This window comes from Nomascus leucogenys, chromosome 19, assembly GCF_006542625.1.
Source record: "Nomascus leucogenys isolate Asia chromosome 19, Asia_NLE_v1, whole genome shotgun sequence".
NCBI classification, from domain to species: Eukaryota; Metazoa; Chordata; class Mammalia; order Primates; family Hylobatidae; genus Nomascus; species Nomascus leucogenys.
In genome coordinates, this window is record NC_044399.1 from 66,376,529 (window position 1) to 66,388,540 (window position 12,012).

General features: G+C 37.8%; 1 protein-coding gene across 4 annotated transcripts in view; it reads right to left on the bottom strand.

Annotated features, from left to right (window-relative positions):
• SHISA6 (shisa family member 6) overlaps window positions 1-12,012 on the bottom strand; it is a 325,784-nt gene that overhangs the window by 12,791 nt on the left and 300,981 nt on the right. The gene's annotated exons all lie outside the window — the stretch shown is intronic.

Below are 12,012 nucleotides of genomic sequence, written 5' to 3' on the forward strand. Positions count from 1 at the left end.
CACAATTAACACAGTTACAGTTGCCAAAGCCTGAAGTTCAAGGCGTTCCAAAAGCTTTTAAAATTGTTTGAATGAAAATGTGGCTGACCACTACAGTGCACTCCGGCATTCTATGATTGCTTCAACTGAACGTCGTGTTCTTGTTTTTCGTTGTTCGTGTATCTGACTTCAACTAAAGCAAAGGGAAGAGGAGGCATGAAGCCTTTGCTTTAGTTTACCCAAACCGCAGGTTACAGCCCTGTCCTTGTTGCAGTCTAGAATATCTGCTTTCATTTCCTTACATCTTGTGACTGAAGCCTTCTTTCCTGCCTTTGGCCTTATACTCTGGCTACTCATTCCATAGCTCCTTCACTATGTCCCATTTCCCCTTCTATTCTGTAAATACCAGGGCTTCATAATGCTCAGGCATCTTTGTGAAGACTTCACTCTACTCCAAGGTTTACGTCCGCTTGCCCAGATTAATAGTTCTCAAATCTACAACGCTAGCTCAAGGTCCATCTTGATCTGTAGGGTTAGATTTTATGCTTATGGACATGCTCTTGAAGTTCCTACTCTCACCCCAAATCATTAAGTCCCAAAGTGAGCTCCTCATTTTATTCTGGTGTCCAGGCTTCTGTCCATGGTACTGTTGTTCTATGGGCCTGGAATGTGAAACTTCAATCATTGTCACCATTTTCCTCCTGTCATCTTCCATATCCAGTGTATCCCAAAGTCCTCTTCCCCGTAGCCATCTCCTAAATCCAGGCCCAAAATAGATCTTTTTATCAAGATTTCTTTTAGCTCTACTCTCAATTTCCAAGACAAATCCTGTGAATTCCCACCAGATAAAATTTCCCAAACCAATGGAATCATCCAGCATTCCCTTGGTGAAGGCTGAACTCTAAATAGTCAAGCACAACAGGGCCGGGCGCAGTGGCTTACACCTGTAATCCCAGCACTTTGAGAGGCCAAGGCAGATGGATCACCATGTCAAGAGTTTGAGACCAGCCTGGCCAACATGGTGAAACCCGGTCTCTACCAAGATTACAAAAATTATCCAGACGTGGGGTGGCATGTGCCTGTAATCCCAGCTACTCGGGAGGCTGAGGCAGGAGAATCACTTGAACCTGGGAGGCAGAGGTTGCAGTGAGCCAAGATTGCGCCACTGCACTCCAGCCTGGGGGATAGAGCAAAACTTTGTCTCGGAAAAAAAAAAAAAAAATGTCAAGCACACTATCCAGTGGGGGTGGATTTTGGAAGTAGGCCACAATTTCTCACATGAAGATACTGTCCCTTCCCAAGACAGATTAGGTTGAAGCCAGGGAAGAAACTATTTGACAAAGGTTGAAACAGTTCTACACTGGACCTGAATTTTTTTTTTTTTATTATTGTACTTTAAGTTTTAGGGTACACGTGCACAATGTGCAGGTTTGTTACATACGTATCCATGTGCCATGTTGGTGTGCTGCACCCATTAACTCATCATTTAGCATTAGGTGTATCTCCTAATGCTATCCCTCCCCACTCCCCCGACCCCACAACAGTCCCCAGAGTGTCATGTTCCCCTTCCTGTGTCCATGTGTTCTCATTGTTTAATTCCCACCTATGAGTGAGAACATGCGGTGTTTGGTTTTTTGACCTTGCGATAGTTTGCTGAGAATGATTGTTTCCAGTTTCATCCATGTCCCTACAAAGGACATGAACTCATCATTTTTTATGGCTGCATAGTATTCCATGGTGTATATGTGCCACATTTTCTTAATCCAGTCTATCGTTGTTGGACATTTGGGTTGGTTCCAAGTCTTTGCTATTGTGAATAGTGCCACAATAAACATACATGTGCATGTGTCTTTATAGCAGCATGATTTATAGTCCTTTGGGTATATACCCAGTAATGGGATGGCTGGGTCAAATGGTATTTCTAGTTTTAGATCCCTGAGGAATTGCCACACTGACTTCCACAATGGTTGAACTAGTTTACAGTCCCACCAACAGTGTAAAAGTGTTCCTATTTCTCCACATCCTCTCCAGCACCTGTTGTTTCCTGACTTTTTAATGATGGCCATTCTAACTGGTGTGAGATGGTATCTCATTGTGGTTTTGATTTGCATTTCTCTGATGGCCAGTGATGATGAGATTTTTTCATGTGTTTTTTGGCTGTATAAATGTCTTCTTTTGAGAAGTGTCTGTTCATATCCTTTGCCCACTTTTTGATGGGGTTGTTTGTTTTTTTCTTGTAAATTTGTTTGAGTTCATTGTAGATTCTGGATATTAGCCCGTTGTCAGATGAGTAGGTTGTGAAAATTTTCTCCCATTTTGTAGGTTGCCTGTTCACTCTGATGGTAGTTTCTTTTGCTGTGCAGAAGCTCTTTAGTTTAATTAGATCCCATTTGTCAATTTTGGCTTTTGTTGCCGTTGCTTTTGGTGTTTTAGACATGAAGTCCTTGCCCATGCCTATGTCCTGAATGGTAATGCCTAGATTTTCTTCTAGGGTTTTTATGGTTTTAGGTCTAACATGTAAGTCTTCAATCCATCTTGAATTAATTTTTGTATAAGGTGTAAGGAAGGGATCCAGTTTCAGCTTTCTACATATGGCTAGCCAGTTTTCCCAGCACCATTTATTAAACAGGGAATCCTTTCCCCATTGCTTGTTTTTGTCAGGTTTGTCAAAGATCAGATAGTTGTAGATACGTGGCGCTATTTCTGAGGGCTCTGTTCTGTTCCATTGATCTATATCTCTGTTTTGGTACCAGTACCATGCTGTTTTGGTTACTGTAGCCTTGTAGTATAGAAAGGGTGTCAGCGATGGAAGATGAAATGAATGAAATGAAGCAAGAAGGGAAGTCTAGAGAAAAAAGAATAAAAAGAAACGAACAAAGCCTCCAAGAAATATGGGACTACGTGAAAAGACCAAATCTACGTCTGATTGGTGTACCTGAAAGTGACAGGGAGAATGGAACCAAGTTGCAAAACACTCTGCAGGATGTTATCCAGGAGAACTTCCCCAATCTAGCAAGGCAGGCCAACATTCAGATTCAGGAAATACAGAGAATGCCACAAAGATACTCCTCGAGAAGAGCAACTCCAAGACACTTAGTTGTCAGAGTCACCAAAGTTGAAATGAAGGAAAAAATGTTAAGAGCAGCCAGAGAGAAAGGTCGGGTTACCCACAAAGGGAAGCCCATCAGACTAACAGCGGATCTCTCAGCAGAAACTCTACAAGCCAGAAGAGAGTGGGGGCCAATATTCAACATTCTTAAAGAAAAGAATTTTCAACCCAGAATTTCATATCTAGCCAAACTAAGCTTCATAAGTGAAGGAGAAATAAAATACACTGGACCTGAATTTAAGCAAGAAGAGAGAATCCAGAGAGATTAAAAAACATTTTTTTCTTGCTTGTCCTCCAGAGGCAAGAAGAAAACTAGTTCCAGTGAGGTTTTGTTTTTATTGTTGTTTGGTTTATTTGTTCATTTTTAAGCAATATGGCAGGATCACAGAGAAATGGGAGAAACCCAGGTCATTCAATCTGGAGTTTCTGGAGAGTGGCAGTTAGTAAGAAACACTTCTAGACTTCCATCTCAGAGTTGAGGTATCACTAGGAAAGGGTTATTTATGACTCGGATTCACTTAATAATTGCTGATAACCAATTATGCTTCTTACTCTATGCTGAACACTTCCACAGGCATTTTTAAAAAACTCATCTTCACAATGATCTTCATTTAAATGAGGACTGAAGTAGAATGAATATATATTATTGGCCTACCATTTGCCAGACCCTATGTAACACTCTTTAAACACCTTAATTGAAATCTTTATTGTATTTTTTTAACAGAAGAAGTCACAAACAATATATGTCTTGATTTACAAGTATAGTGCTTTTCCTTTTGTTTGAATCTCACTTAAAATGTTTCATTAACAGAGGATTTTTTCCTACTTTGGCATTAAGGAGAACATTTTTAAGTTAAGTATAAGGATGAGAATAACCCTAAAATAACCACTGTGACATTTTGTTGTATTTCCTTTTATTACCTTCCACCTATAGATGATTAAATGAGTGCTTACATACACCCTCAACCCCGACTCCCCTACCTAAATAATATTGCAATGAATAATCTTGTATTTGTGTCATTTTGTACAGACTGTAGTTCTTAAAATGAATTAAAATAGCATGATTTAATCTTCACATGTATGCAAAATGACAATTGTGTGAGACAATTGGCTGTGGCATTTTTATAGTAGTAAAAGCGATGAAACCACCTAAATGCTTATACATACATTTACTTATGCACACAGATAAAAATATCTAGCTTTTGCATATGTAATCATGCTGCATATACTACTTTAATCTTCTTCATACCTAATGAATAAATGAAAGTGTCTTGAATATATTTTTATGTTTTGAAATATTATTTGAAACACCTTATATGGTTTCACAATATTCTTTCTATAGAATAGTCTATTCTGTATGTCTATATATCATTTAAGCATAATATATTTAAGCATAACATCTTTAAGCAGGTCTCCTATTTTTGGTATTTAAATTGTTTAAAAGTTTAATAATGTTACATCAAATAACCCTGAGCACACATCTTTGGCGATGTCTCATTTCCTTAGCCCAATAACTAAAATCAGCATTTCTAAGTCAACACACTGTCAGTTGTCTAGCAATGTGACAGGGTAGATTGATAGATTTCCTCATGTTGAACCATTCACCTGTCTATTACTGAGAAATATCTTATTTGGTTCTGGTGTCTTATTATTTTATTACAACACTGGATTCTATTTTCTTGTGATATATGTATACACATGTGAAATATGCATTCATAAATAACATTTGTTTTTTTTATGCTAACCCTGTCAAGCTTTTGTTTTAAGATAATTTTGTAAAACCAAGTGAATAACATTCCATCTTTTTGTGTGCTTTGAAACAGTATAGCATGAAGCATCTGTTTTTTGGATGTTCAGAGGAATGCAACAATAAAAATGTGTAGTGTCTTTTCGGGGGGTCCTTCTATTGGCACAGGGCTAAAGGCTTGGCTTGTGTTATTTCATCAACTGCACAACACCAATTGTGAGAGGCAGATTGTGTTGTCATTGCCAGTTTACAAATAAGGAAACTGAAGTTTGGAGAGTTTGAATATTTTGCCGAATGTTGCGTAGCTAACAGGTGAAGCTGGGATATGAACCCAGGCATGCTGGCACTAGGCCCACATTCTTAACTATGTAATGTTATGTATATTGCCTTCCCATACTTGGCAACACAATCCTTGCATAGTGATTCATTCAAGCTTTCCAATTTCTAAATTCAATTTGCAATTTCTTTAAAAAAATCCATTGGACATTTTAAACTTCCTTAGCTTAAAACTAAAATATCACTCACAAAAATCTCCATATATGAAGTTGGATCCCTTTTCTTCTTAATTTTCTGTGTCAGTGTTTTCTGGATTAGTAATTTATTCATATTATTATTCTCTTTCACAGAACTACCTCTTATACATATCAGTTCTATAATTTTTTAACTCTTCCAATCATTATTTTACATTTTTGAATTTGCTAATTCCTGCCTCCTAATTTTCTTTGGTATCATTTGTTATTGTTTTCTCATTTCCTGGCTTGAATCTTTGATCCATTTATTTTCACTCTTTTCTGTTAACAATATAAGGTCTTTAACTATGAATTTCTCTCTGGCACTATTCCATGAGCAACAATACACAGTGTTCTTATTGTTGTTATATCCTAAATGATCTGTAATTGCAGCCTTAGTTTTCTCTTTGACCCAAGAGTTATTTAGTAGAGTGTTAAAATTCAAAATGTTTGGATTTGTTCGTTTGAACTTTTGCCATTAATTTTCTATTGTATTTTACTGTACTGTGGTCAGAGAGCAGAGCCTGTACAAGTTCTGCTTTTTGGAACTTAGATTTCCTTTGTGGACTAGTATACAATCAGTTTTTGTAAATGTTTTATGAGTACTTACAGAAAAGATACATTTTCTTTTGGTAGAGTACAAAATTGACATATATCTATTAAAGCAGATACATATTATATCTATGAAATCCATTATTCAATTCCTCTGCATCCTAATTCATACTTTGCCTACTTAATCTCTCAAAGACTGAGGGCAATGTGTTAAGGTCTTCCACTGCTCTTAGGCTCCCGTCACTTCCTCTTTGTATTTGTTACAGAATTAGTTTTATATATTTCACAGCTACATTATTCAGCACAAAAAGCTCATGACGCTGTGTCTTGTTTATCGTATATACCATTTATTTACATTAAATAACCCTTTCTGTCCTTTTTTTTTTTTTTTTTGAGATGGAGTCTTGCTCTGTTGCCCAGGCTGGAGTGCAGTGGTGCAGTGGCACAATCTCAGCTCACTGCAACCTCTGCCTCCCGGGTTCAAATGATTCTCCTGCCTCAGCCTCCCGAGTAGCTGGGATTACAGGCTTCCACTACCACATCTAGCTAATTTTTTGTATTTTTAGCAGAGACATGGTTTCACCATGTTAGCCAGGCTGGTCTCAAACTGCTGACCTCAGTTGATCAACCCGCCCCAGCCTCCCAAAGTGCTGGGATTCCAGGCATGAGCCACTGAGACCGGCCCCTTTCTGTCCTATTTAATGCCTTCTTTTTGCTTTTAAGTCCACTTGATCTGACATTTATATTGCCATCGCAGCGTCCTTTTTGTTTGCACTTGCCTGATAAACTTTGTCTAGCCTTTTATATCTAACCTTTCTATGTCATTTTATCTTATGCTTATCTTTTGATGACAAAGAGTATTCTGTCTCATGTGGTACTTCATGGGTTGTCCAATTAGCTAAAAGGGATTCCTCACTCTCATAGAGTGGTCCTTTCTTCATTGGAGTATCTTCTCCTCTCTGCTATAGTTGTGTAGTATGATCATGCCCTCTCCGTGAAGCCCAGATCCCAGGTGTCAGGGCTACTTGACCAAGTTTGAGTGCTTGACTTAACCTAAGTCAATTCAAGTCCCTACTCCAGAAATTAGAAATCATTATAAGAGACAGTTTTGGTGTCTCTGTATGACTGTACTCATGACACATAAACTAGGTTGCTATGGGAAGTCATGTGGGTTTGGAAGAGATAAAGTCAGTCTTTAGAGACCGGGGCATATTGTATTTTCCAAAAATGGCTGCGGTTATATTTCTAGTCCCACATGCTGTCCCAGAACCTTGCCATCCACTCATTAGATAGGACTTATTTTCCTGCTCCTTGTAACTGGAGGCCTGTGTGACTGTCTCAATGAATAGAATACAGCAGAAGTAACCTTGCATGACTTCCAAGGCTAGGTGCAAAAAGTATTACGACTTTCACCTGGCTCTCTTTCTTTTGGCACACTCAACCTTAGATTCCAGCTGCCAAGCTGTAAGGAAATCCAGGCCACATGAAAAGGATACATGTAAGGGCTAAGAGTCCCAGCTAAGGTCTCAGTTGACAGCCAACATCCACTGCCAGCCCTGTGAGGGAACAAGACTTCAGATAGTTCTGACCCACAGCCTTCTAGCTGTCCTACCTGAAACAACTGGAATGGAGATGAGCCATTTCTATTGAACTTGACCCAAGTCATAGATGCATAAGCAAGCTAAATGTTGTCTTTATTGTACCATTTTTATTTTGGGAGAGTTGTAGTCTCACATGCAACTATAATGAATAATACAGAAAGATCCTGTATACTCATTGCTCAGTTTCTCCATTTTGCAAAAATGTAGTACTATATCAAAATCAGAATATTGGCATTAACACGGTTAATGTACAGAACATTTCTGTCAACACAAGGATTCCTCTTGTTGCCCTTTTATAGCCGCACCTACTTCTTTCCTGCACCCACCCCTTCCTTAATGCCTGGCAACCAATAAATCATTCATTTCTACAATTTTGCTATTTCATGAATGTTATAGAAATGGAATCATACAGTATGTTAACTTTGGGATTGGGTTTTCTTTCAGCGAGTGTAATTCTCTGGAGATTGTTCCGGGTTGTTGCATGTGTAAATGGTTCATCACTTTTTATTGCTAAGTAGTGAATATTCCATGGTATGGATGTATCATACTTTTTTTTTTTTTTAACCATCGACCTGTTGAAAGGCATATGCGTTGTTTTCAGTTTGGGGATATTATGAATAGAGATGTGTCAACATTCATGTGCAGGTTGTCATGTCAACATACAGCTTCATATACCTGGAATAAATACCTAGGAATGCAATTACTGAGTTGTATGGTAGTTGCATATTTATTTTATTTATTTATTTATTTTTGAGATGGAGTCTCGCTCTGTCACCCAGGCTGGAGTGCAGTGGTGCAATCCTGGCTCACTGCAAGCTCCGCCTCCTGGGTTCACGCTATTCTCCTGCCTCAGCCTCCCGAGTAGCTGGGACTATAGCACCCGCCACCACACTTGGCTGATTTTTTTGTATTTTTAGTAGAGATGGGGTTTCACCCTGTTAGCCAGGATGGTTGTGATCTCCTGACCTCGTGATCCACCTGCCTCAGCCTCCCAAAGTGCTGTGATTACAGGCGTCAGCCACTGCACCCAGCCTGCATATTTAATTTTTAAAAAATCTTCCAAACTGTTTTCCGTAGTGACTGTAACATTTTACATTCCCACCAAAAATGAATGAGTGATCCAGTTTCTCTATATCCTTGCCAGCATTTGGCATAGTCACTATTTTTTTTTTAATTTTAACTATTTATACCTTAGGTATGTAGCGATATCTCATTGTGGTTTTAATGTGCATTTCCCTTATGGCTAATGATGTTGAACATCTTTTCATGTGCTTGTTTTTCATCTATATATCTTCAGTATAATGTCTCGTCATTACCTCTACTCATTTTTAAATCAGATTGCATTTTCCTGTAAAATTTTGAGAGTTATTTTTATATCCTAGATATTAGTCCATTATTAGATATATGGTTTACAAATAGTTTTTCCAGTGTGTACCCTGTCTTGTCATCCTTTTAATAGAGTCTTTTGCAGAGCAAATCTTTTAATTTTAAGTCTGATTTATCAATTTTTAAATTTTATACATTGCGCTTCTGGTATCAAGCCTAGGAACTCTCTTCTATCCCTGAAGCCTGAAAAAAATTTTCCTGTTTTTTTCTTAATGCTTTATAGTTTTATATTTTACATTTAAATACATGATCTATTTTGAGTTAATTTTTATATGAGGTAGGAGACTTAAACATTGAAGTTCTTTTTTTTTTTTTTTTTTGCTTATGAATATCCAATTGTAAATACCTGATCTATTTTGAGTTAATTTTTGTATGAGGTAGGAGACTTAAACGTTGATGTTCTGTTTTTTTTTTGTTTTTTTTTTTTTTGCTTATAAATATCCAATTGCTCTAGAATCATTTCTTTAAAAAGATCACCTTTTTTCACGAAATTGCTTTTGCACCTTTTTCAAAAAATCAGTTGGGTATATTTGCTTGGGCCTATATCTGAGTTTTCTGTTCTGTTCCATTTATCTATATGTATATCCCTCTGCCAATGCCACACGGTTTTGATTACTGTTGCTATATGATATTTCTTGAAATTGAGTAGACTTATCTTCCTACTTTATTTTTCTTTTTCAAAATTCTTTTAGCTATTCTACTTCCTTTGCCTTTTCATATCAATTTTATAATAATATTGTCTATAGCTAGAAAAAAATCTTGCAGGGATGTTGGTAGGAATTACATTGAATCTGTACATTATTTTAAAGAGAACTGACATCTTTACTCTGTCTAGTCTTCCAATCCCTAAACATGGCATGTATCTCTATTTATATTGTACCATTTTAATTCCTTTGACATTTATACTTTAAAAATTATTTTCTTAGTGGCTGTTCTAGGGATTGCATATGTGTCTCACTTCATCACAATCCTCAGAATTAACTAATTCCAGTAGAATGCAGAAACTTTGTTCCAATATCAGATCAATGAATCCTCCTCCTTTGTCTTATCATTGTCATATACATTACATCTCTCTCTATATATATGTATACATATGTTACACTCAACAATGTAGTATAAAAATTATTGCTTTATATACTTTCATGTATTTTAAAAGTTAGGAGAAGACACAAGAAAAATATGTTTACAGAGTCTCTTACATTAACCACATATTTGTAATTTCTGGTGTTTTAAATGTCTTCTTGTTTAAATTTCTTCTTTCTTGGTAACAAAATTTTAAATTTATTACCAGTGGAACTGTTTCTTCTAATGAAATCTTAGGTAGAAGCCCGATTCAGAAGACAGATGAAAATCAAGCTGCTCTGGGTGAGGCAGGGAATGATTGGGTAGGATAAGTGCTCACACTCCATCCTACACACTATTCTTTACACAGTGGCCCTTGAGGCACCTGCAAGCAACCCTCAGGTCTCTCTGAAGCCATTTTGGGAAACGCTATCCTAGAAGCACCCTTAAGTGACTGCTTTGATGTGAGAATAAGGTGGTCTTCACATAGAATCATGTTGGCCCCCATCTGAAGGAGGTAGAGGAAGGCACTGAACTTACATTTAGGCAAGAACTGCAAAAGGTTCCATGTGGAATCTTTCTTTTTTTAATTTCTGAAAATGTGTCAGTTTGATGAAACAAATAACTCCCTTTATCTCAGGGTAAAAGAACTTTAGAACCTATTTCATCCTTCTATAAGATGTCTTGAATACTGAATGACTCACCCCAGCCAATATTCTAACAATTAATATGTGTGAATTCAAATGCATGAACTGAAATGAGCTATGTCCTAATATCGGTTTCCTTTCAGCCTGAACTTTCCTTAATGTTTCTTATAATTCAGATTTGCTAGCAAATAATTTTCTCAGTCTTTGTTTGTATGATAATGTTTTTATTTCACCTTCATTTTTGGAGATTATTTTTGCTGTATGTAGAATTCTTGGTTGACAGGCTTTTTTTTTTCTTTTAGCACTGTGAAGAGGTCTTCCCAACTGCCTCTGGCCATTGTTGTTTTGGTTGAGAAGTCAGCCATTTATTGTATTGCTGCTCCTCTATATGTGATGAGAAGGCAAGGATATCTCCCAGTGCCCCAAATCCACTGAGTCTCTTTTGACCACAGTAGCAGTTGCCAGTACTCACAGCCTGTCCCACCCAGGTAGAACCTCTATGCTGACTGATCAGCGGGGAGGGTGGAACAGCTCTGGGCAAGAATGTCTACAGCTAATAAACCCCTCACTGTTCTTACCTGAAGTTCAGCAGTTGTTCAACCATAAATGCTTCTCAGATAATTGTACACCTTTGGTCAATTTCCAGAGCACTGAAATGGCTGTTTTTATAAATTTTCTCTAGCTTCATAACTGCTTTATGGGGAAAGGATTTGCCAACCTTCTTACTGGGGCATGACCAGCTTCACTGGGGTTCTGGGCATAGTCTCCCCAATCATCCTTTAGCTTCCTAGTATCCTGGAGACCTCAGTGCTCAGCCAAAGAGATGTTAGAGGGAAGTGGAGACAAAGGGGAAGCTCTGGTTGTGTCCTCAGTCCCTGGGTAGCATAAAGGCATCTTAAGATCTTTTGGTATTAGTAAAATTCCAAATATACTTTAGGTTGAACATTTTGTATCCTGGGAGAATATCTGTGTCCAGATTTCAGACTCATTCATACGTATTAATCGTCAGAATATTGACTGGGATGAGTCATTTGGTATTAAAGACATCTCGTACAAGGGGGAAATAGGTTCTGAAGTTCTTTTGCCTCAAAATAAAGGGAGTTATTTGTTGTACCAGACTGAGACATTTTCAGAAATGAAAAAAGGAAGATTCCACATGGGACTCTTTGCAGTTCTTGCTCTAAGTATAAGCTCAGTGGCTTCCTCTGCCTCCTTCAGATGGGGGCCAACATGATTCCATATGAAGACCACCTTGTGCTCACATCAAACCAATCACTGAAGGGTCCCTCTAGGACACTGTTTCCCAAACTGGCTTCAGAGACCTGAGGGTTGCATGGATGTGCCTCAAAAGCCACTGTTTAAAGGATAGTGTCTAAGGGATGGAGTGTCAGCATTCCTCCTACTCACCTGACTTCTGCCT